The 23,620-nt window shown below is 43.7% G+C and overlaps 68 non-coding genes across 68 annotated transcripts; all 68 read right to left on the bottom strand.

Annotated features, from left to right (window-relative positions):
- Window positions 1–138: 138 nt before the first annotated feature.
- Window positions 139–257, bottom strand: LOC128728008 (5S ribosomal RNA). The gene has a single exon (XR_008410964.1). It is a non-coding gene; the product is annotated as a 5S ribosomal RNA (ribosomal RNA).
- Window positions 258–483: 226 nt separating this feature from the next.
- LOC128728007 (5S ribosomal RNA) lies at window positions 484–602 on the bottom strand. Its single transcript, XR_008410963.1, has one exon. It is a non-coding gene; the product is annotated as a 5S ribosomal RNA (ribosomal RNA).
- Window positions 603–829: 227 nt separating this feature from the next.
- LOC128728006 (5S ribosomal RNA) lies at window positions 830–948 on the bottom strand. Its single transcript, XR_008410962.1, has one exon. It is a non-coding gene; the product is annotated as a 5S ribosomal RNA (ribosomal RNA).
- Window positions 949–1,175: 227 nt separating this feature from the next.
- Window positions 1,176–1,294, bottom strand: LOC128728004 (5S ribosomal RNA). The gene has a single exon (XR_008410961.1). It is a non-coding gene; the product is annotated as a 5S ribosomal RNA (ribosomal RNA).
- Window positions 1,295–1,522: 228 nt separating this feature from the next.
- On the bottom strand, window positions 1,523–1,641 carry LOC128728002 (5S ribosomal RNA). The gene has a single exon (XR_008410959.1). It is a non-coding gene; the product is annotated as a 5S ribosomal RNA (ribosomal RNA).
- Window positions 1,642–1,870: 229 nt separating this feature from the next.
- LOC128728038 (5S ribosomal RNA) lies at window positions 1,871–1,991 on the bottom strand. Its single transcript, XR_008410992.1, has one exon. It is a non-coding gene; the product is annotated as a 5S ribosomal RNA (ribosomal RNA).
- A 227-nt stretch (window positions 1,992–2,218) lies between these two features.
- Window positions 2,219–2,337, bottom strand: LOC128728001 (5S ribosomal RNA). The gene has a single exon (XR_008410958.1). It is a non-coding gene; the product is annotated as a 5S ribosomal RNA (ribosomal RNA).
- A 226-nt stretch (window positions 2,338–2,563) lies between these two features.
- Window positions 2,564–2,682, bottom strand: LOC128728000 (5S ribosomal RNA). The gene has a single exon (XR_008410957.1). It is a non-coding gene; the product is annotated as a 5S ribosomal RNA (ribosomal RNA).
- Window positions 2,683–2,908: 226 nt separating this feature from the next.
- LOC128728035 (5S ribosomal RNA) lies at window positions 2,909–3,027 on the bottom strand. Its single transcript, XR_008410990.1, has one exon. It is a non-coding gene; the product is annotated as a 5S ribosomal RNA (ribosomal RNA).
- Window positions 3,028–3,252: 225 nt separating this feature from the next.
- LOC128727999 (5S ribosomal RNA) lies at window positions 3,253–3,371 on the bottom strand. The gene has a single exon (XR_008410956.1). It is a non-coding gene; the product is annotated as a 5S ribosomal RNA (ribosomal RNA).
- Window positions 3,372–3,596: 225 nt separating this feature from the next.
- Window positions 3,597–3,715, bottom strand: LOC128727998 (5S ribosomal RNA). The gene has a single exon (XR_008410955.1). It is a non-coding gene; the product is annotated as a 5S ribosomal RNA (ribosomal RNA).
- Window positions 3,716–3,942: 227 nt separating this feature from the next.
- On the bottom strand, window positions 3,943–4,061 carry LOC128727996 (5S ribosomal RNA). The gene has a single exon (XR_008410953.1). It is a non-coding gene; the product is annotated as a 5S ribosomal RNA (ribosomal RNA).
- Window positions 4,062–4,289: 228 nt separating this feature from the next.
- On the bottom strand, window positions 4,290–4,408 carry LOC128727995 (5S ribosomal RNA). Its single transcript, XR_008410952.1, has one exon. It is a non-coding gene; the product is annotated as a 5S ribosomal RNA (ribosomal RNA).
- Window positions 4,409–4,633: 225 nt separating this feature from the next.
- On the bottom strand, window positions 4,634–4,752 carry LOC128727994 (5S ribosomal RNA). Its single transcript, XR_008410951.1, has one exon. It is a non-coding gene; the product is annotated as a 5S ribosomal RNA (ribosomal RNA).
- A 225-nt stretch (window positions 4,753–4,977) lies between these two features.
- Window positions 4,978–5,096, bottom strand: LOC128728025 (5S ribosomal RNA). The gene has a single exon (XR_008410980.1). It is a non-coding gene; the product is annotated as a 5S ribosomal RNA (ribosomal RNA).
- A 227-nt stretch (window positions 5,097–5,323) lies between these two features.
- Window positions 5,324–5,442, bottom strand: LOC128727993 (5S ribosomal RNA). Its single transcript, XR_008410950.1, has one exon. It is a non-coding gene; the product is annotated as a 5S ribosomal RNA (ribosomal RNA).
- Window positions 5,443–5,669: 227 nt separating this feature from the next.
- On the bottom strand, window positions 5,670–5,788 carry LOC128727992 (5S ribosomal RNA). Its single transcript, XR_008410949.1, has one exon. It is a non-coding gene; the product is annotated as a 5S ribosomal RNA (ribosomal RNA).
- A 228-nt stretch (window positions 5,789–6,016) lies between these two features.
- On the bottom strand, window positions 6,017–6,135 carry LOC128727991 (5S ribosomal RNA). Its single transcript, XR_008410948.1, has one exon. It is a non-coding gene; the product is annotated as a 5S ribosomal RNA (ribosomal RNA).
- Window positions 6,136–6,363: 228 nt separating this feature from the next.
- Window positions 6,364–6,482, bottom strand: LOC128727990 (5S ribosomal RNA). The gene has a single exon (XR_008410947.1). It is a non-coding gene; the product is annotated as a 5S ribosomal RNA (ribosomal RNA).
- A 229-nt stretch (window positions 6,483–6,711) lies between these two features.
- LOC128728030 (5S ribosomal RNA) lies at window positions 6,712–6,830 on the bottom strand. The gene has a single exon (XR_008410985.1). It is a non-coding gene; the product is annotated as a 5S ribosomal RNA (ribosomal RNA).
- A 228-nt stretch (window positions 6,831–7,058) lies between these two features.
- LOC128727988 (5S ribosomal RNA) lies at window positions 7,059–7,177 on the bottom strand. Its single transcript, XR_008410946.1, has one exon. It is a non-coding gene; the product is annotated as a 5S ribosomal RNA (ribosomal RNA).
- Window positions 7,178–7,402: 225 nt separating this feature from the next.
- Window positions 7,403–7,521, bottom strand: LOC128727987 (5S ribosomal RNA). The gene has a single exon (XR_008410945.1). It is a non-coding gene; the product is annotated as a 5S ribosomal RNA (ribosomal RNA).
- A 225-nt stretch (window positions 7,522–7,746) lies between these two features.
- Window positions 7,747–7,865, bottom strand: LOC128727986 (5S ribosomal RNA). The gene has a single exon (XR_008410944.1). It is a non-coding gene; the product is annotated as a 5S ribosomal RNA (ribosomal RNA).
- A 227-nt stretch (window positions 7,866–8,092) lies between these two features.
- LOC128727984 (5S ribosomal RNA) lies at window positions 8,093–8,211 on the bottom strand. The gene has a single exon (XR_008410942.1). It is a non-coding gene; the product is annotated as a 5S ribosomal RNA (ribosomal RNA).
- Window positions 8,212–8,439: 228 nt separating this feature from the next.
- On the bottom strand, window positions 8,440–8,558 carry LOC128727983 (5S ribosomal RNA). Its single transcript, XR_008410941.1, has one exon. It is a non-coding gene; the product is annotated as a 5S ribosomal RNA (ribosomal RNA).
- Window positions 8,559–8,783: 225 nt separating this feature from the next.
- Window positions 8,784–8,902, bottom strand: LOC128727982 (5S ribosomal RNA). Its single transcript, XR_008410940.1, has one exon. It is a non-coding gene; the product is annotated as a 5S ribosomal RNA (ribosomal RNA).
- Window positions 8,903–9,127: 225 nt separating this feature from the next.
- LOC128727981 (5S ribosomal RNA) lies at window positions 9,128–9,246 on the bottom strand. The gene has a single exon (XR_008410939.1). It is a non-coding gene; the product is annotated as a 5S ribosomal RNA (ribosomal RNA).
- Window positions 9,247–9,474: 228 nt separating this feature from the next.
- LOC128727980 (5S ribosomal RNA) lies at window positions 9,475–9,593 on the bottom strand. The gene has a single exon (XR_008410938.1). It is a non-coding gene; the product is annotated as a 5S ribosomal RNA (ribosomal RNA).
- Window positions 9,594–9,821: 228 nt separating this feature from the next.
- On the bottom strand, window positions 9,822–9,940 carry LOC128727979 (5S ribosomal RNA). The gene has a single exon (XR_008410937.1). It is a non-coding gene; the product is annotated as a 5S ribosomal RNA (ribosomal RNA).
- A 229-nt stretch (window positions 9,941–10,169) lies between these two features.
- Window positions 10,170–10,288, bottom strand: LOC128727978 (5S ribosomal RNA). Its single transcript, XR_008410936.1, has one exon. It is a non-coding gene; the product is annotated as a 5S ribosomal RNA (ribosomal RNA).
- Window positions 10,289–10,516: 228 nt separating this feature from the next.
- On the bottom strand, window positions 10,517–10,635 carry LOC128727977 (5S ribosomal RNA). The gene has a single exon (XR_008410935.1). It is a non-coding gene; the product is annotated as a 5S ribosomal RNA (ribosomal RNA).
- A 225-nt stretch (window positions 10,636–10,860) lies between these two features.
- Window positions 10,861–10,979, bottom strand: LOC128727976 (5S ribosomal RNA). Its single transcript, XR_008410934.1, has one exon. It is a non-coding gene; the product is annotated as a 5S ribosomal RNA (ribosomal RNA).
- Window positions 10,980–11,204: 225 nt separating this feature from the next.
- LOC128727975 (5S ribosomal RNA) lies at window positions 11,205–11,323 on the bottom strand. The gene has a single exon (XR_008410933.1). It is a non-coding gene; the product is annotated as a 5S ribosomal RNA (ribosomal RNA).
- A 227-nt stretch (window positions 11,324–11,550) lies between these two features.
- On the bottom strand, window positions 11,551–11,669 carry LOC128727972 (5S ribosomal RNA). The gene has a single exon (XR_008410931.1). It is a non-coding gene; the product is annotated as a 5S ribosomal RNA (ribosomal RNA).
- A 228-nt stretch (window positions 11,670–11,897) lies between these two features.
- On the bottom strand, window positions 11,898–12,016 carry LOC128727971 (5S ribosomal RNA). The gene has a single exon (XR_008410930.1). It is a non-coding gene; the product is annotated as a 5S ribosomal RNA (ribosomal RNA).
- A 225-nt stretch (window positions 12,017–12,241) lies between these two features.
- Window positions 12,242–12,360, bottom strand: LOC128727970 (5S ribosomal RNA). Its single transcript, XR_008410929.1, has one exon. It is a non-coding gene; the product is annotated as a 5S ribosomal RNA (ribosomal RNA).
- Window positions 12,361–12,585: 225 nt separating this feature from the next.
- On the bottom strand, window positions 12,586–12,704 carry LOC128727969 (5S ribosomal RNA). The gene has a single exon (XR_008410928.1). It is a non-coding gene; the product is annotated as a 5S ribosomal RNA (ribosomal RNA).
- A 227-nt stretch (window positions 12,705–12,931) lies between these two features.
- Window positions 12,932–13,050, bottom strand: LOC128727968 (5S ribosomal RNA). Its single transcript, XR_008410927.1, has one exon. It is a non-coding gene; the product is annotated as a 5S ribosomal RNA (ribosomal RNA).
- A 227-nt stretch (window positions 13,051–13,277) lies between these two features.
- Window positions 13,278–13,396, bottom strand: LOC128727967 (5S ribosomal RNA). The gene has a single exon (XR_008410926.1). It is a non-coding gene; the product is annotated as a 5S ribosomal RNA (ribosomal RNA).
- A 228-nt stretch (window positions 13,397–13,624) lies between these two features.
- Window positions 13,625–13,743, bottom strand: LOC128727966 (5S ribosomal RNA). The gene has a single exon (XR_008410925.1). It is a non-coding gene; the product is annotated as a 5S ribosomal RNA (ribosomal RNA).
- Window positions 13,744–13,971: 228 nt separating this feature from the next.
- Window positions 13,972–14,090, bottom strand: LOC128727965 (5S ribosomal RNA). The gene has a single exon (XR_008410924.1). It is a non-coding gene; the product is annotated as a 5S ribosomal RNA (ribosomal RNA).
- Window positions 14,091–14,315: 225 nt separating this feature from the next.
- On the bottom strand, window positions 14,316–14,434 carry LOC128727964 (5S ribosomal RNA). Its single transcript, XR_008410923.1, has one exon. It is a non-coding gene; the product is annotated as a 5S ribosomal RNA (ribosomal RNA).
- A 228-nt stretch (window positions 14,435–14,662) lies between these two features.
- LOC128727963 (5S ribosomal RNA) lies at window positions 14,663–14,781 on the bottom strand. The gene has a single exon (XR_008410922.1). It is a non-coding gene; the product is annotated as a 5S ribosomal RNA (ribosomal RNA).
- A 228-nt stretch (window positions 14,782–15,009) lies between these two features.
- LOC128727961 (5S ribosomal RNA) lies at window positions 15,010–15,128 on the bottom strand. Its single transcript, XR_008410920.1, has one exon. It is a non-coding gene; the product is annotated as a 5S ribosomal RNA (ribosomal RNA).
- Window positions 15,129–15,356: 228 nt separating this feature from the next.
- On the bottom strand, window positions 15,357–15,475 carry LOC128728034 (5S ribosomal RNA). Its single transcript, XR_008410989.1, has one exon. It is a non-coding gene; the product is annotated as a 5S ribosomal RNA (ribosomal RNA).
- A 226-nt stretch (window positions 15,476–15,701) lies between these two features.
- LOC128727960 (5S ribosomal RNA) lies at window positions 15,702–15,820 on the bottom strand. The gene has a single exon (XR_008410919.1). It is a non-coding gene; the product is annotated as a 5S ribosomal RNA (ribosomal RNA).
- A 226-nt stretch (window positions 15,821–16,046) lies between these two features.
- Window positions 16,047–16,165, bottom strand: LOC128727959 (5S ribosomal RNA). The gene has a single exon (XR_008410918.1). It is a non-coding gene; the product is annotated as a 5S ribosomal RNA (ribosomal RNA).
- A 225-nt stretch (window positions 16,166–16,390) lies between these two features.
- LOC128728032 (5S ribosomal RNA) lies at window positions 16,391–16,509 on the bottom strand. Its single transcript, XR_008410987.1, has one exon. It is a non-coding gene; the product is annotated as a 5S ribosomal RNA (ribosomal RNA).
- Window positions 16,510–16,735: 226 nt separating this feature from the next.
- Window positions 16,736–16,854, bottom strand: LOC128727958 (5S ribosomal RNA). Its single transcript, XR_008410917.1, has one exon. It is a non-coding gene; the product is annotated as a 5S ribosomal RNA (ribosomal RNA).
- A 226-nt stretch (window positions 16,855–17,080) lies between these two features.
- On the bottom strand, window positions 17,081–17,199 carry LOC128727956 (5S ribosomal RNA). Its single transcript, XR_008410916.1, has one exon. It is a non-coding gene; the product is annotated as a 5S ribosomal RNA (ribosomal RNA).
- Window positions 17,200–17,425: 226 nt separating this feature from the next.
- Window positions 17,426–17,544, bottom strand: LOC128727955 (5S ribosomal RNA). The gene has a single exon (XR_008410915.1). It is a non-coding gene; the product is annotated as a 5S ribosomal RNA (ribosomal RNA).
- Window positions 17,545–17,770: 226 nt separating this feature from the next.
- LOC128728031 (5S ribosomal RNA) lies at window positions 17,771–17,889 on the bottom strand. Its single transcript, XR_008410986.1, has one exon. It is a non-coding gene; the product is annotated as a 5S ribosomal RNA (ribosomal RNA).
- Window positions 17,890–18,114: 225 nt separating this feature from the next.
- On the bottom strand, window positions 18,115–18,233 carry LOC128727954 (5S ribosomal RNA). Its single transcript, XR_008410914.1, has one exon. It is a non-coding gene; the product is annotated as a 5S ribosomal RNA (ribosomal RNA).
- Window positions 18,234–18,458: 225 nt separating this feature from the next.
- Window positions 18,459–18,577, bottom strand: LOC128727953 (5S ribosomal RNA). Its single transcript, XR_008410913.1, has one exon. It is a non-coding gene; the product is annotated as a 5S ribosomal RNA (ribosomal RNA).
- A 227-nt stretch (window positions 18,578–18,804) lies between these two features.
- LOC128727952 (5S ribosomal RNA) lies at window positions 18,805–18,923 on the bottom strand. The gene has a single exon (XR_008410912.1). It is a non-coding gene; the product is annotated as a 5S ribosomal RNA (ribosomal RNA).
- A 228-nt stretch (window positions 18,924–19,151) lies between these two features.
- On the bottom strand, window positions 19,152–19,270 carry LOC128727951 (5S ribosomal RNA). The gene has a single exon (XR_008410911.1). It is a non-coding gene; the product is annotated as a 5S ribosomal RNA (ribosomal RNA).
- Window positions 19,271–19,495: 225 nt separating this feature from the next.
- LOC128727949 (5S ribosomal RNA) lies at window positions 19,496–19,614 on the bottom strand. Its single transcript, XR_008410909.1, has one exon. It is a non-coding gene; the product is annotated as a 5S ribosomal RNA (ribosomal RNA).
- Window positions 19,615–19,839: 225 nt separating this feature from the next.
- On the bottom strand, window positions 19,840–19,958 carry LOC128728024 (5S ribosomal RNA). Its single transcript, XR_008410979.1, has one exon. It is a non-coding gene; the product is annotated as a 5S ribosomal RNA (ribosomal RNA).
- A 227-nt stretch (window positions 19,959–20,185) lies between these two features.
- LOC128727948 (5S ribosomal RNA) lies at window positions 20,186–20,304 on the bottom strand. Its single transcript, XR_008410908.1, has one exon. It is a non-coding gene; the product is annotated as a 5S ribosomal RNA (ribosomal RNA).
- A 227-nt stretch (window positions 20,305–20,531) lies between these two features.
- Window positions 20,532–20,650, bottom strand: LOC128727947 (5S ribosomal RNA). Its single transcript, XR_008410907.1, has one exon. It is a non-coding gene; the product is annotated as a 5S ribosomal RNA (ribosomal RNA).
- Window positions 20,651–20,877: 227 nt separating this feature from the next.
- On the bottom strand, window positions 20,878–20,996 carry LOC128727946 (5S ribosomal RNA). The gene has a single exon (XR_008410906.1). It is a non-coding gene; the product is annotated as a 5S ribosomal RNA (ribosomal RNA).
- Window positions 20,997–21,224: 228 nt separating this feature from the next.
- Window positions 21,225–21,343, bottom strand: LOC128727945 (5S ribosomal RNA). Its single transcript, XR_008410905.1, has one exon. It is a non-coding gene; the product is annotated as a 5S ribosomal RNA (ribosomal RNA).
- Window positions 21,344–21,571: 228 nt separating this feature from the next.
- On the bottom strand, window positions 21,572–21,690 carry LOC128727944 (5S ribosomal RNA). Its single transcript, XR_008410904.1, has one exon. It is a non-coding gene; the product is annotated as a 5S ribosomal RNA (ribosomal RNA).
- Window positions 21,691–21,919: 229 nt separating this feature from the next.
- LOC128727943 (5S ribosomal RNA) lies at window positions 21,920–22,038 on the bottom strand. Its single transcript, XR_008410903.1, has one exon. It is a non-coding gene; the product is annotated as a 5S ribosomal RNA (ribosomal RNA).
- Window positions 22,039–22,266: 228 nt separating this feature from the next.
- Window positions 22,267–22,385, bottom strand: LOC128727942 (5S ribosomal RNA). The gene has a single exon (XR_008410902.1). It is a non-coding gene; the product is annotated as a 5S ribosomal RNA (ribosomal RNA).
- A 228-nt stretch (window positions 22,386–22,613) lies between these two features.
- On the bottom strand, window positions 22,614–22,732 carry LOC128727940 (5S ribosomal RNA). The gene has a single exon (XR_008410901.1). It is a non-coding gene; the product is annotated as a 5S ribosomal RNA (ribosomal RNA).
- A 225-nt stretch (window positions 22,733–22,957) lies between these two features.
- On the bottom strand, window positions 22,958–23,076 carry LOC128727939 (5S ribosomal RNA). Its single transcript, XR_008410900.1, has one exon. It is a non-coding gene; the product is annotated as a 5S ribosomal RNA (ribosomal RNA).
- A 225-nt stretch (window positions 23,077–23,301) lies between these two features.
- LOC128727937 (5S ribosomal RNA) lies at window positions 23,302–23,420 on the bottom strand. The gene has a single exon (XR_008410898.1). It is a non-coding gene; the product is annotated as a 5S ribosomal RNA (ribosomal RNA).
- Window positions 23,421–23,620: the final 200 nt, after the last annotated feature.

The raw sequence follows: 23,620 nt of genomic DNA, 5'->3' as shown, positions 1-23,620 counted from the left end.
GATTCCAGGCTACGATAGACGGAACAAATAAAAATACAATTTTCGATAAAAAAGAGTATGAAAATAGTTTGTTCCATCAACAAGCAGTACAAAATACAACCAAACACTGATGCTGGAGGAGGTGAAAAAAAGTTGGGATGCCAACGACACATGGTTTTCCCAAGTGGTCACCCACCTAAGTACTAGCCATGCCCGATGTTGCTTAACTTCGGTGATCGGACGAGAACCGGTGTTTTCAACATGGTATGGTCGTTGCCAAGCATCGGCGACGTCCGTTTGCAATAAGAACCATCCCAGCAACTGCTGCGGTGTCTAAAATTAAACGACGGGGAGCAAAAAGCACAGGTTCGATTCCAGGCTACGATAGACGGAACAAATAAAAATGCAATTTTCGATGAAAAAGAGTATGAAAAAGTTTGTTCCATCAACAAGCAGTACAAAATACAACCAAACACTGATGCTGGAGGTGAAAAAAAGTTGGGATGCCAACGACACATGGTTTTCCCAAGTGGTCACCCACCTAAGTACTAGCCATGCCCGATGTTGCTTAACTTCGGTGATCGGACGAGAACCGGTGTTTTCAACATGGTATGGTCGTTGCCAAGCATCGGCGACGTTCGTTTGCAATAAGAACCATCCCAGCAACTGCTGCGGTGTCTAAAATTAAACGACGGGAAGCATAAAGCTAAGGTTCGATTCCAGGCTAGGATAGACGGAACAAATAAAAATACAATTTTCGATGAAAAAGAGTATGAAAAAAGTTTTTTCCATCAACAAGCAGTACAAAATACAACCAAACACTGATGCTGGAGGTGAAAAAAAGTTGGGATGCCAACGACACATGGTTTTCCCAAGTGGTCACCCACCTAAGTACTAGCCATGCCCGATGTTGCTTAACTTCGGTGATCGGACGAGAACCGGTGTTTTCAACATGGTATGGTCGTTGCCAAGCATCGGCGACGTCCGTTTGCAATAAGAACCATCCCAGCAACTGCTGCGGTGTCTAAAATTAAACGACGGGAAGCATAAAGCTAAGGTTCGATTCCAGGCTAGGATAGACGGAACAAATAAAAATACAATTTTCGATGAAAAAGAGTATGAAAAAAGTTTTTTCCATCAACAAGCAGTACAAAATACAACCAAACACTGATGCTGGAGGTGAAAAAAAGTTGGGATGCCAACGACACATGGTTTTCCCAAGTGGTCACCCACCTAAGTACTAGCCATGCCCGATGTTGCTTAACTTCGGTGATCGGACGAGAACCGGTGTTTTCAACATGGTATGGTCGTTGCCAAGCATCAGCAACGTTCGTTTGCAATAAGAACCATCCCAGCAACCGCTGCGGTGTCTAAAATTAAACGACGGGGAGCAAAAAGCACAGGTTCGATTCCAGGCTACGATAGACGGAACAAATAAAAATACAATTTTCGATAAAAAAAGAGTATGAAAAAAGTTTTTTCCATCAACAAGCAGTACAAAATACAACCAAACACTGATGCTGGAGGAGAAAAAAAGTTGGGATGCCAACGACACATGGTTTTCCCAAGTGGTCACCCACCTAAGTACTAGCCATGCCCGATGTTGCTTAACTTCGGTGATCGGACGAGAACCGGTGTTTTCAACATGGTATGGTCGTTGCCAAGCATCGGCGACGTTCGTTTGCAATAAGAACCATCCCAGCAACCGATGGGGTGTCTAAAATTAAACGACGGGAAGCATAAAGCTAAGGTTCGATTCCAGGCTAGGATAGACGGAACAAATAAAAATACAATTTTCGATAAAAAAAGAGTATGAAAAAAGTTTTTTTCCATCAACAAGCAGTACAAAATACAACCAAACACTGATGCTGGAGGTGAAAAAAAGTTGGGATGCCAACGACACATGGTTTTCCCAAGTGGTCACACCCACCTAAGTACTAGCCATGCCCGATGTTGCTTAACTTCGGTGATCGGACGAGAACCGGTGTTTTCAACATGGTATGGTCGTTGCCAAGCATCGGCGACGTTCGTTTGCAATAAGAACCATCCCAGCAACCGATGGGGTGTCTAAAATTAAACGACGGGAAGCATAAAGCTAAGGTTCGATTCCAGGCTAGGATAGACGGAACAAATAAAAATACAATTTTCGATAAAAAAAGAGTATGAAAAAGTTTGTTCCATCAACAAGCAGTACAAAATACAACCAAACACTGATGCTGGAGGTGAAAAAAAGTTGGGATGCCAACGACACATGGTTTTCCCAAGTGGTCACCCACCTAAGTACTAGCCATGCCCGATGTTGCTTAACTTCGGTGATCGGACGAGAACCGGTGTTTTCAACATGGTATGGTCGTTGCCAAGCATCGGCGACGTTCGTTTGCAATAAGAACCATCCCAGCAACCGCTGCGGTGTCTAAAATTAAACGACGGGGAGCAAAAAGCACAGGTTCGATTCCAGCCTAGGATAGACGGAACAAATAAAAATATAACTTTCGATGAAAAAGAGTATGAAAAAGTTTGTTCCATCAACAAGCAGTACAAAATACAACCAAACACTGATGCTGGAGGTGAAAAAAAGTTGGGATGCCAACGACACATGGTTTTCCCAAGTGGTCACCCACCTAAGTACTAGCCATGCCCGATGTTGCTTAACTTCGGTGATCGGACGAGAACCGGTGTTTTCAACATGGTATGGTCGTTGCCAAGCATCGGCGACGTTCGTTTGCAATAAGAACCATCCCAGCAACCGATGGGGTGTCTAAAATTAAACGACGGGAAGCATAAAGCACAGGCTCGATTCCAGGTTAGGATAGACGGAACAAATAAAAATACAATTTTCGATGAAAAAGAGTATGAAAAAGTTTTTTCCATCAACAAGCAGTACAAAATACAACCAAACACTGATGCTGGAGGTGAAAAAAAGTTGGGATGCCAACGACACATGGTTTTCCCAAGTGGTCACCCACCTAAGTACTAGCCATGCCCGATGTTGCTTAATTTCGGTGATCGGACGAGAACCGGTGTTTTCAACATGGTATGGTCGTTGCCAAGCATCGGCGACGTTCGTTTGCAATAAGAACCATCCCAGCAACCGATGGGGGGTCTAAAATTAAACGACGGGGAGCATAAAGCTAAGGTTCGATTCCAGGCTAGGATAGACGGAACAAATAAAAATGCAATTTTCGATGAAAAAGAGTATGAAAAAGTTTGTTCCATCAACAAGCAGTACAAAATACAACCAACACTGATGCTGGAGGTGAAAAAAAGTTGGGATGCCAACGACACATGGTTTTCCCAAGTGGTCACCCACCTAAGTACTAGCCATGCCCGATGTTGCTTAACTTCGGTGATCGGACGAGAACCGGTGTTTTCAACATGGTATGGTCGTTGCCAAGCATCGGCAACGTTCGTTTGCAATAAGAACCATCCCAGCAACTGCTGCGGTGTCTAAAATTAAACGACGGGGAGCAAAAAGCACAGGTTCGATTCCAGGCTACGATAGACGGAACAAATAAAAATGCAATTTTCGATGAAAAAGAGTATGAAAAAGTTTGTTCCATCAACAAGCAGTACAAAATACAACCAACACTGATGCTGGAGGTGAAAAAAAGTTGGGATGCCAACGACACATGGTTTTCCCAAGTGGTCACCCACCTAAGTACTAGCCATGCCCGATGTTGCTTAACTTCGGTGATCGGACGAGAACCGGTGTTTTCAACATGGTATGGTCGTTGCCAAGCATCGGCGACGTTCGTTTGCAATAAGAACCATCCCAGCAACTGCTGCGGTGTCTAAAATTAAACGACGGGAAGCATAAAGCACAGGTTCGATTCCAGGCTACGATAGACGGAACAAATAAAAATACAATTTTCGATAAAAAAGAGTATGAAAAAAGTTTGTTCCATCAACAAGCAGTACAAAATACAACCAAACACTGATGCTGGAGGTGAAAAAAAGTTGGGATGCCAACGACACATGGTTTTCCCAAGTGGTCACCCACCTAAGTACTAGCCATGCCCGATGTTGCTTAACTTCGGTGATCGGACGAGAACCGGTGTTTTCAACATGGTATGGTCGTTGCCAAGCATCGGCGACGTTCGTTTGCAATAAGAACCATCCCAGCAACCGATGGGGTGTCTAAAATTAAACGACGGGAAGCATAAAGCTAAGGTTCGATTCCAGGCTAGGATAGACGGAACAAATAAAAATACAATTTTCGATAAAAAAAGAGTATGAAAAAAGTTTTTTCCATCAACAAGCAGTACAAAATACAACCAAACACTGATGCTGGAGGTGAAAAAAAGTTGGGATGCCAACGACACATGGTTTTCCCAAGTGGTCACCCACCTAAGTACTAGCCATGCCCGATGTTGCTTAACTTCGGTGATCGGACGAGAACCGGTGTTTTCAACATGGTATGGTCGTTGCCAAGCATCGGCGACGTTCGTTTGCAATAAGAACCATCCCAGCAACCGCTACGGTGTCTAAAATTAAACGACGGGGAGCATAAAGCTAAGGTTCGATTCCAGGCTAGGATAGACGGAACAAATAAAAATACAATTTTCGATGAAAAAGAGTATGAAAAAGTTTGTTCCATCAACAAGCAGTACAAAATACAACCAACACTGATGCTGGAGGTGATAAAAAGTTGGGATGCCAACGACACATGGTTTTCCCAAGTGGTCACCCACCTAAGTACTAGCCATGCCCGATGTTGCTTAACTTCGGTGATCGGACGAGAACCGGTGTTTTCAACATGGTATGGTCGTTGCCAAGCATCGGCAACGTTCGTTTGCAATAAGAACCATCCCAGCAACTGCTGCGGTGTCTAAAATTAAACGACGGGGAGCAAAAAGCACAGGTTCGATTCCAGGCTACGATAGACGGAACAAATAAAAATGCAATTTTCGATGAAAAAGAGTATGAAAAAGTTTGTTCCATCAACAAGCAGTACAAAATACAACCAACACTGATGCTGGAGGTGAAAAAAAGTTGGGATGCCAACGACACATGGTTTTCCCATATGGTCACCCACCTAAGTACTAGCCATGCCCGATGTTGCTTAACTTCGGTGATCGGACGAGAACCGGTGTTTTCAACATGGTATGGTCGTTGCCAAGCATCGGCGACGTTCGTTTGCAATAAGAACCATCCCAGCAACCGCTACGGTGTCTAAAATTAAACGACGGGGAGCATAAAGCTAAGGTTCGATTCCAGGCTAGGATAGACGGAACAAATAAAAATACAATTTTCGATAAAAAAGAGTATGAAAAAAGTTTGTTCCATCAACAAGCAGTACAAAATACAACCGAACACTGATGCTGGAGGTGAAAAAAAGTTGGGATGCCAACGACACATGGTTTTCCCAAGTGGTCACCCACCTAAGTACTAGCCATGCCCGATGTTGCTTAACTTCGGTGATCGGACGAGAACCGGTGTTTTCAACATGGTATGGTCGTTGCCAAGCATCGGCGACGTTCGTTTGCAATAAGAACCATCCCAGCAACCGCTACGGAGTCTAAAATTAAACGACGGGGAGCAAAAAGCACAAGTTCGATTCCAGGCTAGGATAGACGGAACAAATAAAAATATAACTTTCGATGAAAAAAAGTATGAAAAAAGTTTTTTCCATCAACAAGCAGTACGAAATACAACCAAACACTGATGCTGGAGGTGAAAAAAAGTTGGGATGCCAACGACACATGGTTTTCCCAAGTGGTCACCCACCTAAGTACTAGCCATGCCCGATGTTGCTTAACTTCGGTGATCGGACGAGAACCGGTGTTTTCAACATGGTATGGTCGTTGCCAAGCATCGGCGACGTTCGTTTGCAATAAGAACCATCCCAGCAACTGCTGCGGTGTCTAAAATTAAACGACGGGAAGCATAAAGCTAAGGTTCGATTCCAGGCTAGGATAGACGGAACAAATAAAAATACAATTTTCGATAAAAAAAGAGTATGAAAAAAGTTTTTTCCATCAACAAGCAGTACAAAATACAACCAAACACTGATGCTGGAGGTGAAAAAAAGTTGGGATGCCAACGACACATGGTTTTCCCAAGTGGTCACCCACCTAAGTACTAGCCATGCCCGATGTTGCTTAACTTCGGTGATCGGACGAGAACCGGTGTTTTCAACATGGTATGGTCGTTGCCAAGCATCGGCGACGTTCGTTTGCAATAAGAACCATCCCAGCAACTGCTGCGGTGTCTAAAATTAAACGACGGGAAGCATAAAGCTAAGGTTCGATTCCAGGCTAGGATAGACGGAACAAATAAAAATACAATTTTCGATAAAAAAAGAGTATGAAAAAAGTTTTTTCCATCAACAAGCAGTACAAAATACAACCAAACACTGATGCTGGAGGTGAAAAAAAGTTGGGATGCCAACGACACATGGTTTTCCCAAGTGGTCACCCACCTAAGTACTAGCCATGCCCGATGTTGCTTAACTTCGGTGATCGGACGAGAACCGGTGTTTTCAACATGGTATGGTCGTTGCCAAGCATCGCCGATGGTTCGTTTGCAATAAGAACCATCCCAGCAACTGCTGCGGTGTCTAAAATTAAACGACGGGAAGCATAAAGCTAAGGTTCGATTCCAGGCTAGGATAGACGGAACAAATAAAAATACAATTTTCGATAAAAAAAGAGTATGAAAAAAGTTTTTTCCATCAACAAGCAGTACAAAATACAACCAAACACTGATGCTGGAGGTGAAAAAAAGTTGGGATGCCAACGACACATGGTTTTCCCAAGTGGTCACCCACCTAAGTACTAGCCATGCCCGATGTTGCTTAACTTCGGTGATCGGACGAGAACCGGTGTTTTGAACATGGTATGGTCGTTGCCAAGCATCGGCGACGTTCGTTTGCAATAAGAACCATCCCAGCAACCGCTGCGGTGTCTAAAATTAAACGACGGGAAGCATAAAGCTAAGGTTCGATTCCAGGCTAGGATAGACGGAACAAATAAAAATACGATTTTCGATAAAAAAAGAGTATGAAAAAAGTTTTTTCCATCAACAAGCAGTACAAAATACAACCAAACACTGATGCTGGAGGTGAAAAAAAGTTGGGATGCCAACGACACATGGTTTTCCCAAGTGGTCACCCACCTAAGTACTAGCCATGCCCGATGTTGCTTAACTTCGGTGATCGGACGAGAACCGGTGTTTTCAACATGGTATGGTCGTTGCCAAGCATCGGCGACGTTCGTTTGCAATAAGAACCATCCCAGCAACCGCTACGGTGTCTAAAATTAAACGACGGGGAGCATAAAGCTAAGGTTCGATTCCAGGCTAGGATAGACGGAACAAATAAAAATGCAATTTTCGATGAAAAAGAGTATGAAAAAGTTTGTTCCATCAACAAGCAGTACAAAATACAACCAACACTGATGCTGGAGGTGAAAAAAAGTTGGGATGCCAACGACACATGGTTTTCCCAAGTGGTCACCCACCTAAGTACTAGCCATGCCCGATGTTGCTTAACTTCGGTGATCGGACGAGAACCGGTGTTTTCAACATGGTATGGTCGTTGCCAAGCATCGGCGACGTTCGTTTGCAATAAGAACCATCCCAGCAACCGCTACGGTGTCTAAAATTAAACGACGGGGAGCATAAAGCTAAGGTTCGATTCCAGGCTAGGATAGACGGAACAAATAAAAATGCAATTTTCGATGAAAAAGAGTATGAAAAAGTTTGTTCCATCAACAAGCAGTACAAAATACAACCAACACTGATGCTGGAGGTGAAAAAAAGTTGGGATGCCAACGACACATGGTTTTCCCAAGTGGTCACCCACCTAAGTACTAGCCATGCCCGATGTTGCTTAACTTCGGTGATCGGACGAGAACCGGTGTTTTCAACATGGTATGGTCGTTGCCAAGCATCGGCGACGTTCGTTTGCAATAAGAACCATCCCAGCAACCGCTACGGTGTCTAAAATTAAACGACGGGGAGCATAAAGCTAAGGTTCGATTCCAGGCTACGATAGACGGAACAAATAAAAATACAATTTTCGATAAAAAAGAGTATGAAAAAAGTTTGTTCCATCAACAAGCAGTACAAAATACAACCAAACACTGATGCTGGAGGTGAAAAAAAGTTGGGATGCCAACGACACATGGTTTTCCCAAGTGGTCACCCACCTAAGTACTAGCCATGCCCGATGTTGCTTAACTTCGGTGATCGGACGAGAACCGGTGTTTTCAACATGGTATGGTCGTTGCCAAGCATCGGCGACGTTCGTTTGCAATAAGAACCATCCCAGCAACTGCTGCGGTGTCTAAAATTAAACGACGGGAAGCATAAAGCTAAGGTTCGATTCCAGGCTAGGATAGACGGAACAAATAAAAATACAATTTTCGATAAAAAAAGAGTATGAAAAAAGTTTTTTCCATCAACAAGCAGTACAAAATACAACCAAACACTGATGCTGGAGGTGAAAAAAAGTTGGGATGCCAACGACACATGGTTTTCCCAAGTGGTCACCCACCTAAGTACTAGCCATGCCCGATGTTGCTTAACTTCGGTGATCGGACGAGAACCGGTGTTTTCAACATGGTATGGTCGTTGCCAAGCATCGGCGACGTTCGTTTGCAATAAGAACCATCCCAGCAACTGCTGCGGTGTCTAAAATTAAACGACGGGAAGCATAAAGCACAGGTTCGATTCCAGGCTACGATAGACGGAACAAATAAAAATACAATTTTCGATAAAAAAGAGTATGAAAAAGTTTGTTCCATCAACAAGCAGTACAAAATACAACCAACACTGATGCTGGAGGTGAAAAAAAGTTGGGATGCCAACGACACATGGTTTTCCCAAGTGGTCACCCACCTAAGTACTAGCCATGCCCGATGTTGCTTAACTTCGGTGATCGGACGAGAACCGGTGTTTTCAACATGGTATGGTCGTTGCCAAGCATCGGCAACGCTCGTTTGCAATAAGAACCATCCCAGCAACTGCTGCGGTGTCTAAAATTAAACGACGGGGAGCAAAAAGCACAGGTTCGATTCCAGGCTACGATAGACGGAACAAATAAAAATGCAATTTTCGATGAAAAAGAGTATGAAAAAGTTTGTTCCATCAACAAGCAGTACAAAATACAACCAACACTGATGCTGGAGGTGAAAAAAAGTTGGGATGCCAACGACACATGGTTTTCCCAAGTGGTCACCCACCTAAGTACTAGCCATGCCCGATGTTGCTTAACTTCGGTGATCGGACGAGAACCGGTGTTTTCAACATGGTATGGTCGTTGCCAAGCATCGGCGACGTTCGTTTGCAATAAGAACCATCCCAGCAACTGCTGCGGTGTCTAAAATTAAACGACGGGAAGCATAAAGCTAAGGTTCGATTCCAGGCTAGGATAGACGGAACAAATAAAAATACAATTTTCGATAAAAAAAGAGTATGAAAAAAGTTTTTTCCATCAACAAGCAGTACAAAATACAACCAAACACTGATGCTGGAGGTGAAAAAAAGTTGGGATGCCAACGACACATGGTTTTCCCAAGTGGTCACCCACCTAAGTACTAGCCATGCCCGATGTTGCTTAACTTCGGTGATCGGACGAGAACCGGTGTTTTCAACATGGTATGGTCGTTGCCAAGCATCGGCGACGTTCGTTTGCAATAAGAACCATCCCAGCAACTGCTGCGGTGTCTAAAATTAAACGACGGGAAGCATAAAGCTAAGGTTCGATTCCAGGCTAGGATAGACGGAACAAATAAAAATACAATTTTCGATAAAAAAAGAGTATGAAAAAAGTTTTTTCCATCAACAAGCAGTACAAAATACAACCAAACACTGATGCTGGAGGTGAAAAAAAGTTGGGATGCCAACGACACATGGTTTTCCCAAGTGGTCACCCACCTAAGTACTAGCCATGCCCGATGTTGCTTAACTTCGGTGATCGGACGAGAACCGGTGTTTTCAACATGGTATGGTCGTTGCCAAGCATCGCCGATGGTTCGTTTGCAATAAGAACCATCCCAGCAACTGCTGCGGTGTCTAAAATTAAACGACGGGAAGCATAAAGCTAAGGTTCGATTCCAGGCTAGGATAGACGGAACAAATAAAAATACAATTTTCGATAAAAAAAGAGTATGAAAAAAGTTTTTTCCATCAACAAGCAGTACAAAATACAACCAAACACTGATGCTGGAGGTGAAAAAAAGTTGGGATGCCAACGACACATGGTTTTCCCAAGTGGTCACCCACCTAAGTACTAGCCATGCCCGATGTTGCTTAACTTCGGTGATCGGACGAGAACCGGTGTTTTCAACATGGTATGGTCGTTGCCAAGCATCGGCGACGTTCGTTTGCAATAAGAACCATCCCAGCAACCGCTGCGGTGTCTAAAATTAAACGACGGGAAGCATAAAGCTAAGGTTCGATTCCAGGCTAGGATAGACGGAACAAATAAAAATACGATTTTCGATAAAAAAAGAGTATGAAAAAAGTTTTTTCCATCAACAAGCAGTACAAAATACAACCAAACACTGATGCTGGAGGTGAAAAAAAGTTGGGATGCCAACGACACATGGTTTTCCCAAGTGGTCACCCACCTAAGTACTAGCCATGCCCGATGTTGCTTAACTTCGGTGATCGGACGAGAACCGGTGTTTTCAACATGGTATGGTCGTTGCCAAGCATCGGCGACGTTCGTTTGCAATACGAACCATCCCAGCAACCGCTACGGTGTCTAAAATTAAACGACGGGGAGCATAAAGCTAAGGTTCGATTCCAGGCTAGGATAGACGGAACAAATAAAAATGCAATTTTCGATGAAAAAGAGTATGAAAAAGTTTGTTCCATCAACAAGCAGTACAAAATACAACCAACACTGATGCTGGAGGTGAAAAAAAGTTGGGATGCCAACGACACATGGTTTTCCCAAGTGGTCACCCACCTAAGTACTAGCCATGCCCGATGTTGCTTAACTTCGGTGATCGGACGAGAACCGGTGTTTTCAACATGGTATGGTCGTTGCCAAGCATCGGCGACGTTCGTTTGCAATAAGAACCATCCCAGCAACCGCTACGGTGTCTAAAATTAAACGACGGGGAGCATAAAGCTAAGGTTCGATTCCAGGCTAGGATAGACGGAACAAATAAAAATGCAATTTTCGATGAAAAAGAGTATGAAAAAGTTTGTTCCATCAACAAGCAGTACAAAATACAACCAACACTGATGCTGGAGGTGAAAAAAAGTTGGGATGCCAACGACACATGGTTTTCCCAAGTGGTCACCCACCTAAGTACTAGCCATGCCCGATGTTGCTTAACTTCGGTGATCGGACGAGAACCGGTGTTTTCAACATGGTATGGTCGTTGCCAAGCATCGGCGACGTTCGTTTGCAATAAGAACCATCCCAGCAACCGCTACGGTGTCTAAAATTAAACGACGGGGAGCATAAAGCTAAGGTTCGATTCCAGGCTACGATAGACGGAACAAATAAAAATACAATTTTCGATAAAAAAGAGTATGAAAAAAGTTTGTTCCATCAACAAGCAGTACAAAATACAACCAAACACTGATGCTGGAGGTGAAAAAAAGTTGGGATGCCAACGACACATGGTTTTCCCAAGTGGTCACCCACCTAAGTACTAGCCATGCCCGATGTTGCTTAACTTCGGTGATCGGACGAGAACCGGTGTTTTCAACATGGTATGGTCGTTGCCAAGCATCGGCGACGTTCGTTTGCAATAAGAACCATCCCAGCAACTGCTGCGGTGTCTAAAATTAAACGACGGGAAGCATAAAGCTAAGGTTCGATTCCAGGCTAGGATAGACGGAACAAATAAAAATACAATTTTCGATAAAAAAAGAGTATGAAAAAAGTTTTTTCCATCAACAAGCAGTACAAAATACAACCAAACACTGATGCTGGAGGTGAAAAAAAGTTGGGATGCCAACGACACATGGTTTTCCCAAGTGGTCACCCACCTAAGTACTAGCCATGCCCGATGTTGCTTAACTTCGGTGATCGGACGAGAACCGGTGTTTTCAACATGGTATGGTCGTTGCCAAGCATCGGCGACGTTCGTTTGCAATAAGAACCATCCCAGCAACTGCTGCGGTGTCTAAAATTAAACGACGGGAAGCATAAAGCACAGGTTCGATTCCAGGCTACGATAGACGGAACAAATAAAAATACAATTTTCGATAAAAAAGAGTATGAAAAAGTTTGTTCCATCAACAAGCAGTACAAAATACAACCAACACTGATGCTGGAGGTGAAAAAAAGTTGGGATGCCAACGACACATGGTTTTCCCAAGTGGTCACCCACCTAAGTACTAGCCATGCCCGATGTTGCTTAACTTCGGTGATCGGACGAGAACCGGTGTTTTCAACATGGTATGGTCGTTGCCAAGCATCGGCAACGCTCGTTTGCAATAAGAACCATCCCAGCAACTGCTGCGGTGTCTAAAATTAAACGACGGGGAGCAAAAAGCACAGGTTCGATTCCAGGCTACGATAGACGGAACAAATAAAAATGCAATTTTCGATGAAAAAGAGTATGAAAAAGTTTGTTCCATCAACAAGCAGTACAAAATACAACCAACACTGATGCTGGAGGTGAAAAAAAGTTGGGATGCCAACGACACATGGTTTTCCCAAGTGGTCACCCACCTAAGTACTAGCCATGCCCGATGTTGCTTAACTTCGGTGATCGGACGAGAACCGGTGTTTTCAACATGGTATGGTCGTTGCCAAGCATCGGCGACGTTCGTTTGCAATAAGAACCATCCCAGCAACCGCTACGGTGTCTAAAATTAAACGACGGGGAGCATAAAGCTAAGGTTCGATTCCAGGCTAGGATAGACGGAACAAATAAAAATACAATTTTCGATAAAAAAGAGTATGAAAAAAGTTTGTTCCATCAACAAGCAGTACAAAATACAACCAAACACTGATGCTGGAGGTGAAAAAAAGTTGGGATGCCAACGACACATGGTTTTCCCAAGTGGTCACCCACCTAAGTACTAGCCATGCCCGATGTTGCTTAACTTCGGTGATCGGACGAGAACCGGTGTTTTCAACATGGTATGGTCGTTGCCAAGCATCGGCGACGTTCGTTTGCAATAAGAACCATCCCAGCAACTGCTGCGGTGTCTAAAATTAAACGACGGGAAGCAAAAAGCACAGGTTCGATTCCAGGCTAGGATAGACGGAACAAATAAAAATACAATTTTCGATAAAAAAGAGTATGAAAAAAGTTTGTTCCATCAACAAGCAGTACAAAATACAACCAAACACTGATGCTGGAGGTGAAAAAAAGTTAGGATGCCAACGACACATGGTTTTCCCAAGTGGTCACCCACCTAAGTACTAGCCATGCCCGATGTTGCTTAACTTCGGTGATCGGACGAGAACCGGTGTTTTCAACATGGTATGGTCGTTGCCAAGCATCGGCGACGTTCGTTTGCAATAAGAACCATCCCAGCAACCGATGGGGTGTCTAAAATTAAACGACGGGAAGTATAAAGCTAAGGTTCGATTCCAGGCTAGGATAGACGAAACAATTAAAAATACAATTTTCGATAAAAAAAGAGTATGAAAAAAGTTTTTTCCATCAACAAGCAGTACAAAATACAACCAAACACTGATGCTGGAGGTGAAAAAAAGTTGGGATGCCAACGACACATGGTTTTCCCAAGTGGTCACCCACCTAAGTACTAGCCATGCCCGATGTTGCTTAACTTCGGTGATCGGACGAGAACCGGTGTTTTCAACATGGTATGGTCGTTGCCAAGCATCGGCGACGTTCGTTTGCAATAAGAACCATCCCAGCAACCGCTGCGGTGTCTAAAATTAAACGACGGGAAGCATAAAGCTAAGGTTCGATTCCAGGCTAGGATAGACGGAACAAATAAAAATACAATTTTCGATAAAAAAAGAGTATGAAAAAAGTTTTTTCCATCAACAAGCAGTACAAAATACAACCAAACACTGATGCTGGAGGTGAAAAAAAGTTGGGATGCCAACGACACATGGTTTTCCCAAGTGGTCACCCACCTAAGTACTAGCCATGCCCGATGTTGCTTAACTTCGGTGATCGGACGAGAACCGGTGTTTTCAACATGGTATGGTCGTTGCCAAGCATCGGCGACGTTCGTTTGCAATAAGAACCATCCCAGCAACCGCTACGGTGTCTAAAATTAAACGACGGGGAGCATAAAGCTAAGGTTCGATTCCAGGCTAGGATAGACGGAACAAATAAAAATGCAATTTTCGATGAAAAAGAGTATGAAAAAGTTTGTTCCATCAACAAGCAGTACAAAATACAACCAACACTGATGCTGGAGGTGAAAAAAAGTTGGGATGCCAACGACACATGGTTTTCCCAAGTGGTCACCCACCTAAGTACTAGCCATGCCCGATGTTGCTTAACTTCGGTGATCGGACGAGAACCGGTGTTTTCAACATGGTATGGTCGTTGCCAAGCATCGGCGACGTTCGTTTGCAATAAGAACCATCCCAGCAACTGCTGCGGTGTCTAAAATTAAACGACGGGAAGCATAAAGCTAAGGTTCGATTCCAGGCTAGGATAGACGGAACAAATAAAAATACAATTTTCGATAAAAAAAGAGTATGAAAAAAGTTTTTTCCATCAACAAGCAGTACAAAATACAACCAAACACTGATGCTGGAGGTGAAAAAAAGTTGGGATGCCAACGACACATGGTTTTCCCAAGTGGTCACCCACCTAAGTACTAGCCATGCCCGATGTTGCTTAACTTCGGTGATCGGACGAGAACCGGTGTTTTCAACATGGTATGGTCGTTGCCAAGCATCGGCGACGTTCGTTTGCAATAAGAACCATCCCAGCAACCGCTGCGGTGTCTAAAATTAAACGACGGGAAGCATAAAGCTAAGGTTCGATTCCAGGCTAGGATAGACGGAACAAATAAAAATACAATTTTCGATAAAAAAAGAGTATGAAAAAAGTTTTTTCCATCAACAAGCAGTACAAAATACAACCAAACACTGATGCTGGAGGTGAAAAAAAGTTGGGATGCCAACGACACATGGTTTTCCCAAGTGGTCACCCACCTAAGTACTAGCCATGCCCGATGTTGCTTAACTTCGGTGATCGGACGAGAACCGGTGTTTTCAACATGGTATGGTCGTTGCCAAGCATCGGCGACGTTCGTTTGCAATAAGAACCATCCCAGCAACCGCTGCGGTGTCTAAAATTAAACGACGGGAAGCATAAAGCTAAGGTTCGATTCCAGGCTAGGATAGACGGAACAAATAAAAATACAATTTTCGATAAAAAAAGAGTATGAAAAAAGTTTTTTCCATCAACAAGCAGTACAAAATACAACCAAACACTGATGCTGGAGGTGAAAAAAAGTTGGGATGCCAACGACACATGGTTTTCCCAAGTGGTCACCCACCTAAGTACTAGCCATGCCCGATGTTGCTTAATTTCGGTGATCGGACGAGAACCGGTGTTTTCAACATGGTATGGTCGTTGCCAAGCATCGGCGACGTTCGTTTGCAATAAGAACCATCCCAGCAACCGATGGGGTGTCTAAAATTAAACGACGGGAAGCATAAAGCTAAGGTTCGATTCCAGCCTAGGATAGACGGAACAAATAAAAATATAACTTTCGATGAAAAAGAGTATGAAAAAGTTTGTTCCATCAACAAGCAGTACAAAATACAACCAAACACTGATGCTGGAGGTGAAAAAAAGTTGGGATGCCAACGACACATGGTTTTCCCAAGTGGTCACCCACCTAAGTACTAGCCATGCCCGATGTTGCTTAACTTCGGTGATCGGACGAGAACCGGTGTTTTCAACATGGTATGGTCGTTGCCAAGCATCGGCGACGTTCGTTTGCAATAAGAACCATCCCAGCAACCGATGGGGTGTCTAAAATTAAACGACGGGAAGCATAAAGCACAGGCTCGATTCCAGGCTAGGATAGACGGAACAAATAAAAATACAATTTTCGATGAAAAAGAGTATGAAAAAGTTTGTTCCATCAACAAGCAGTACAAAATACAACCAAACACTGATGCTGGAGGTGAAAAAAAGTTGGGATGCCAACGACACATGGTTTTCCCAAGTGGTCACCCACCTAAGTACTAGCCATGCCCGATGTTGCTTAACTTCGGTGATCGGACGAGAACCGGTGTTTTCAACATGGTATGGTCGTTGCCAAGCATCGGCGACGTTCGTTTGCAATAAGAACCATCCCAGCAACCGCTGCGGTGTCTAAAATTAAACGACGGGGAGCAAAAAGCACAGGTTCGATTCCAGGCTAGGATAGACGGAACAAATAAAAATGCAATTTTCGATGAAAAAGAGTATGAAAAAGTTTGTTCCATCAACAAGCAGTACAAAATACAACCAACACTGATGCTGGAGGTGAAAAAAAGTTGGGATGCCAACGACACATGGTTTTCCCAAGTGGTCACCCACCTAAGTACTAGCCATGCCCGATGTTGCTTAATTTCGGTGATCGGACGAGAACCGGTGTTTTCAACATGGTATGGTCGTTGCCAAGCATCGGCGACGTTCGTTTGCAATAAGAACCATCCCAGCAACCGATGGGGTGTCTAAAATTAAACGACGGGAAGCATAAAGCTAAGGTTCGATTCCAGCCTAGGATAGACGGAACAAATAAAAATATAACTTTCGATGAAAAAGAGTATGAAAAAGTTTGTTCCATCAACAAGCAGTACAAAATACAACCAAACACTGATGCTGGAGGTGAAAAAAAGTTGGGATGCCAACGACACATGGTTTTCCCAAGTGGTCACCCACCTAAGTACTAGCCATGCCCGATGTTGCTTAACTTCGGTGATCGGACGAGAACCGGTGTTTTCAACATGGTATGGTCGTTGCCAAGCATCGGCGACGTTCGTTTGCAATAAGAACCATCCCAGCAACCGATGGGGTGTCTAAAATTAAACGACGGGAAGCATAAAGCACAGGCTCGATTCCAGGTTAGGATAGACGGAACAAATAAAAATACAATTTTCGATGAAAAAGAGTATGAAAAAGTTTGTTCCATCAACAAGCAGTACAAAATACAACCAAACACTGATGCTGGAGGTGAAAAAAAGTTGGGATGCCAACGACACATGGTTTTCCCAAGTGGTCACCCACCTAAGTACTAGCCATGCCCGATGTTGCTTAACTTCGGTGATCGGACGAGAACCGGTGTTTTCAACATGGTATGGTCGTTGCCAAGCATCGGCGACGTTCGTTTGCAATAAGAACCATCCCAGCAACCGCTGCGGTGTCTAAAATTAAACGACGGGGAGCAAAAAGCACAGGTTCGATTCCAGCCTAGGATAGACGGAACAAATAAAAATATAACTTTCGATGAAAAAGAGTATGAAAAAGTTTGTTCCATCAACAAGCAGTACAAAATACAACCAAACACTGATGCTGGAGGTGAAAAAAAGTTGGGATGCCAACGACACATGGTTTTCCCAAGTGGTCACCCACCTAAGTACTAGCCATGCCCGATGTTGCTTAACTTCGGTGATCGGACGAGAACCGGTGTTTTCAACATGGTATGGTCGTTGCCAAGCATCGGCGACGTTCGTTTGCAATAAGAACCATCCCAGCAACCGATGGGGTGTCTAAAATTAAACGACGGGAAGCATAAAGCACAGGCTCGATTCCAGGTTAGGATAGACGGAACAAATAAAAATACAATTTTCGATGAAAAAGAGTATGAAAAAGTTTTTTCCATCAACAAGCAGTACAAAATACAACCAAACACTGATGCTGGAGGTGAAAAAAAGTTGGGATGCCAACGACACATGGTTTTCCCAAGTGGTCACCCACCTAAGTACTAGCCATGCCCGATGTTGCTTAATTTCGGTGATCGGACGAGAACCGGTGTTTTCAACATGGTATGGTCGTTGCCAAGCATCGGCGACGTTCGTTTGCAATAAGAACCATCCCAGCAACCGATGGGGGGTCTAAAATTAAACGACGGGGAGCATAAAGCTAAGGTTCGATTCCAGGCTAGGATAGACGGAACAAATAAAAATGCAATTTTCGATGAAAAAGAGTATGAAAAAGTTTGTTCCATCAACAAGCAGTACAAAATACAACCAACACTGATGCTGGAGGTGAAAAAAAGTTGGGATGCCAACGACACATGGTTTTCCCAAGTGGTCACCCACCTAAGTACTAGCCATGCCCGATGTTGCTTAACTTCGGTGATCGGACGAGAACCGGTGTTTTCAACATGGTATGGTCGTTGCCAAGCATCGGCAACGTTCGTTTGCAATAAGAACCATCCCAGCAACTGCTGCGGTGTCTAAAATTAAACGACGGGGAGCAAAAAGCACAGGTTCGATTCCAGGCTACGATAGACGGAACAAATAAAAATGCAATTTTCGATGAAAAAGAGTATGAAAAAGTTTGTTCCATCAACAAGCAGTACAAAATACAACCAACACTGATGCTGGAGGTGAAAAAAAGTTGGGATGCCAACGACACATGGTTTTCCCAAGTGGTCACCCACCTAAGTACTAGCCATGCCCGATGTTGCTTAACTTCGGTGATCGGACGAGAACCGGTGTTTTCAACATGGTATGGTCGTTGCCAAGCATCGGCGACGTTCGTTTGCAATAAGAACCATCCCAGCAACTGCTGCGGTGTCTAAAATTAAACGACGGGAAGCATAAAGCACAGGTTCGATTCCAGGCTACGATAGACGGAACAAATAAAAATACAATTTTCGATAAAAAAGAGTATGAAAAAAGTTTGTTCCATCAACAAGCAGTACAAAATACAACCAAACACTGATGCTGGAGGTGAAAAAAAGTTGGGATGCCAACGACACATGGTTTTCCCAAGTGGTCACCCACCTAAGTACTAGCCATGCCCGATGTTGCTTAACTTCGGTGATCGGACGAGAACCGGTGTTTTCAACATGGTATGGTCGTTGCCAAGCATCGGCGACGTTCGTTTGCAATAAGAACCATCCCAGCAACCGATGGGGTGTCTAAAATTAAACGACGGGAAGCATAAAGCTAAGGTTCGATTCCAGGCTAGGATAGACGGAACAAATAAAAATACAATTTTCGATAAAAAAAGAGCATGAAAAAAGTTTTTTCCATCAACAAGCAGTACAAAATACAACCAAACACTGATGCTGGAGGTGAAAAAAAGTTGGGATGCCAACGACACATGGTTTTCCCAAGTGGTCACCCACCTAAGTACTAGCCATGCCCGATGTTGCTTAACTTCGGTGATCGGACGAGAACCGGTGTTTTCAACATGGTATGGTCGTTGCCAAGCATCGGCGACGTTCGTTTGCAATAAGAACCATCCCAGCAACCGCTACGGTGTCTAAAATTAAACGACGGGGAGCATAAAGCTAAGGTTCGATTCCAGGCTAGGATAGACGGAACAAATAAAAATACAATTTTCGATGAAAAAGAGTATGAAAAAGTTTGTTCCATCAACAAGCAGTACAAAATACAACCAACACTGATGCTGGAGGTGATAAAAAGTTGGGATGCCAACGACACATGGTTTTCCCAAGTGGTCACCCACCTAAGTACTAGCCATGCCCGATGTTGCTTAACTTCGGTGATCGGACGAGAACCGGTGTTTTCAACATGGTATGGTCGTTGCCAAGCATCGGCAACGTTCGTTTGCAATAAGAACCATCCCAGCAACTGCTGCGGTGTCTAAAATTAAACGACGGGGAGCAAAAAGCACAGGTTCGATTCCAGGCTACGATAGACGGAACAAATAAAAATGCAATTTTCGATGAAAAAGAGTATGAAAAAGTTTGTTCCATCAACAAGCAGTACAAAATACAACCAACACTGATGCTGGAGGTGAAAAAAAGTTGGGATGCCAACGACACATGGTTTTCCCATATGGTCACCCACCTAAGTACTAGCCATGCCCGATGTTGCTTAACTTCGGTGATCGGACGAGAACCGGTGTTTTCAACATGGTATGGTCGTTGCCAAGCATCGGCGACGTTCGTTTGCAATAAGAACCATCCCAGCAACCGCTACGGTGTCTAAAATTAAACGACGGGGAGCATAAAGCACAAGTTCGATTCCAGGCTAGGATAGACGGAACAAATAAAAATATAACTTTCGATGAAAAAAAGTATGAAAAAAGTTTTTTCCATCAACAAGCAGTACGAAATACAACCAAACACTGATGCTGGAGGTGAAAAAAAGTTGGGATGCCAACGACACATGGTTTTCCCAAGTGGTCACCCACCTAAGTACTAGCCATGCCCGATGTTGCTTAACTTCGGTGATCGGACGAGAACCGGTGTTTTCAACATGGTATGGTCGTTGCCAAGCATCGGCAACGTTCGTTTGCAATAAGAACCATCCCAGCAACTGCTGCGGTGTCTAAAATTAAACGACGGGGAGCATAAAGCTAAGGTTCGATTCCAGGCTAGGATAGACGGAACAAATAAAAATACAATTTTCGATAAAAAAGAGTATGAAAAAAGTTTGTTCCATCAACAAGCAGTACAAAATACAACCAAACACTGATGCTGGAGGTGAAAAAAAGTTGGGATGCCAACGACACATGGTTTTCCCAAGTGGTCACCCACCTAAGTACTAGCCATGCCCGATGTTGCTTAACTTCGGTGATCGGACGAGAACCGGTGTTTTCAACATGGTATGGTCGTTGCCAAGCATCGGCGACGTTCGTTTGCAATAAGAACCATCCCAGCAACCGCTACGGAGTCTAAAATTAAACGACGGGGAGCAAAAAGCACAAGTTCGATTCCAGGCTAGGATAGACGGAACAAATAAAAATATAACTTTCGATGAAAAAAAGTATGAAAAAAGTTTTTTCCATCAACAAGCAGTACGAAATACAACCAAACACTGATGCTGGAGGTGAAAAAAAGTTGGGATGCCAACGACACATGGTTTTCCCAAGTGGTCACCCACCTAAGTACTAGCCATGCCCGATGTTGCTTAACTTCGGTGATCGGACGAGAACCGGTGTTTTCAACATGGTATGGTCGTTGCCAAGCATCGGCGACGTTCGTTTGCAATAAGAACCATCCCAGCAACTGCTGCGGTGTCTAAAATTAAACGACGGGAAGCATAAAGCTAAGGTTCGATTCCAGGCTAGGATAGACGGAACAAATAAAAATACAATTTTCGATAAAAAAAGAGTATGAAAAAAGTTTTTTCCATCAACAAGCAGTACAAAATACAACCAAACACTGATGCTGGAGGTGAAAAAAAGTTGGGATGCCAACGACACATGGTTTTCCCAAGTGGTCACCCACCTAAGTACTAGCCATGCCCGATGTTGCTTAACTTCGGTGATCGGACGAGAACCGGTGTTTTCAACATGGTATGGTCGTTGCCAAGCATCGGCGACGTTCGTTTGCAATAAGAACCATCCCAGCAACTGCTGCGGTGTCTAAAATTAAACGACGGGAAGCATAAAGCTAAGGTTCGATTCCAGGCTAGGATAGACGGAACAAATAAAAATACAATTTTCGATAAAAAAAGAGTATGAAAAAAGTTTTTTCCATCAACAAGCAGTACAAAATACAACCAAACACTGATGCTGGAGGTGAAAAAAAGTTGGGATGCCAACGACACATGGTTTTCCCAAGTGGTCACCCACCTAAGTACTAGCCATGCCCGATGTTGCTTAACTTCGGTGATCGGACGAGAACCGGTGTTTTCAACATGGTATGGTCGTTGCCAAGCATCGCCGATGGTTCGTTTGCAATAAGAACCATCCCAGCAACTGCTGCGGTGTCTAAAATTAAACGACGGGAAGCATAAAGCTAAGGTTCGATTCCAGGCTAGGATAGACGGAACAAATAAAAATACAATTTTCGATAAAAAAAGAGTATGAAAAAAGTTTTTTCCATCAACAAGCAGTACAAAATACAACCAAACACTGATGCTGGAGGTGAAAAAAAGTTGGGATGCCAACGACACATGGTTTTCCCAAGTGGTCACCCACCTAAGTACTAGCCATGCCCGATGTTGCTTAACTTCGGTGATCGGACGAGAACCGGTGTTTTCAACATGGTATGGTCGTTGCCAAGCATCGGCGACGTTCGTTTGCAATAAGAACCATCCCAGCAACCGATGGGGGGTCTAAAATTAAACGACGGGAAGCATAAAGCTAAGGTTCGATTCCAGGCTAGGATAGACGGAACAAATAAAAATACAATTTTCGATAAAAAAAGAGTATGAAAAAAGTTTTTTCCATCAACAAGCAGTACAAAATACAACCAAACACTGATGCTGGAGGTGAAAAAAAGTTGGGATGCCAACGACACATGGTTTTCCCAAGTGGTCACCCACCTAAGTACTAGCCATGCCCGATGTTGCTTAACTTCGGTGATCGGACGAGAACCGGTGTTTTCAACATGGTATGGTCGTTGCCAAGCATCGGCGACGTTCGTTTGCAATAAGAACCATCCCAGCAACCGCTGCGGTGTCTAAAATTAAACGACGGGAAGCATAAAGCTAAGGTTCGATTCCAGGCTAGGATAGACGGAACAAATAAAAATACAATTTTCGATAAAAAAAGAGTATGAAAAAAGTTTTTTCCATCAACAAGCAGTACAAAATACAACCAAACACTGATGCTGGAGGTGAAAAAAAGTTGGGATGCCAACGACACATGGTTTTCCCAAGTGGTCACCCACCTAAGTACTAGCCATGCCCGATGTTGCTTAACTTCGGTGATCGGACGAGAACCGGTGTTTTCAACATGGTATGGTCGTTGCCAAGCATCGGCGACGTTCGTTTGCAATAAGAACCATCCCAGCAACCGCTACGGTGTCTAAAATTAAACGACGGGGAGCATAAAGCTAAGGTTCGATTCCAGGCTAGGATAGACGGAACAAATAAAAATGCAATTTTCGATGAAAAAGAGTATGAAAAAGTTTGTTCCATCAACAAGCAGTACAAAATACAACCAACACTGATGCTGGAGGTGAAAAAAAGTTGGGATGCCAACGACACATGGTTTTCCCAAGTGGTCACCCACCTAAGTACTAGCCATGCCCGATGTTGCTTAACTTCGGTGATCGGACGAGAACCGGTGTTTTCAACATGGTATGGTCGTTGCCAAGCATCGGCGACGTTCGTTTGCAATAAGAACCATCCCAGCAACCGCTACGGTGTCTAAAATTAAACGACGGGGAGCATAAAGCTAAGGTTCGATTCCAGGCTAGGATAGACGGAACAAATAAAAATGCAATTTTCGATGAAAAAGAGTATGAAAAAGTTTGTTCCATCAACAAGCAGTACAAAATACAACCAACACTGATGCTGGAGGTGAAAAAAAGTTGGGATGCCAACGACACATGGTTTTCCCAAGTGGTCACCCACCTAAGTACTAGCCATGCCCGATGTTGCTTAACTTCGGTGATCGGACGAGAACCGGTGTTTTCAACATGGTATGGTCGTTGCCAAGCATCGGCGACGTTCGTTTGCAATAAGAACCATCCCAGCAACCGCTACGGTGTCTAAAATTAAACGACGGGGAGCATAAAGCTAAGGTTCGATTCCAGGCTACGATAGACGGAACAAATAAAAATACAATTTTCGATAAAAAAGAGTATGAAAAAAGTTTGTTCCATCAACAAGCAGTACAAAATACAACCAAACACT

The sequence above is a fragment of the Anopheles nili genome, chromosome 3, assembly GCF_943737925.1.
Source record: "Anopheles nili chromosome 3, idAnoNiliSN_F5_01, whole genome shotgun sequence".
NCBI classification, from domain to species: Eukaryota; Metazoa; Arthropoda; class Insecta; order Diptera; family Culicidae; genus Anopheles; species Anopheles nili.
The sequence above is the reverse complement of the archived record's forward strand: the minus strand, read 5'-3'. Positions and strand labels throughout refer to the sequence as shown.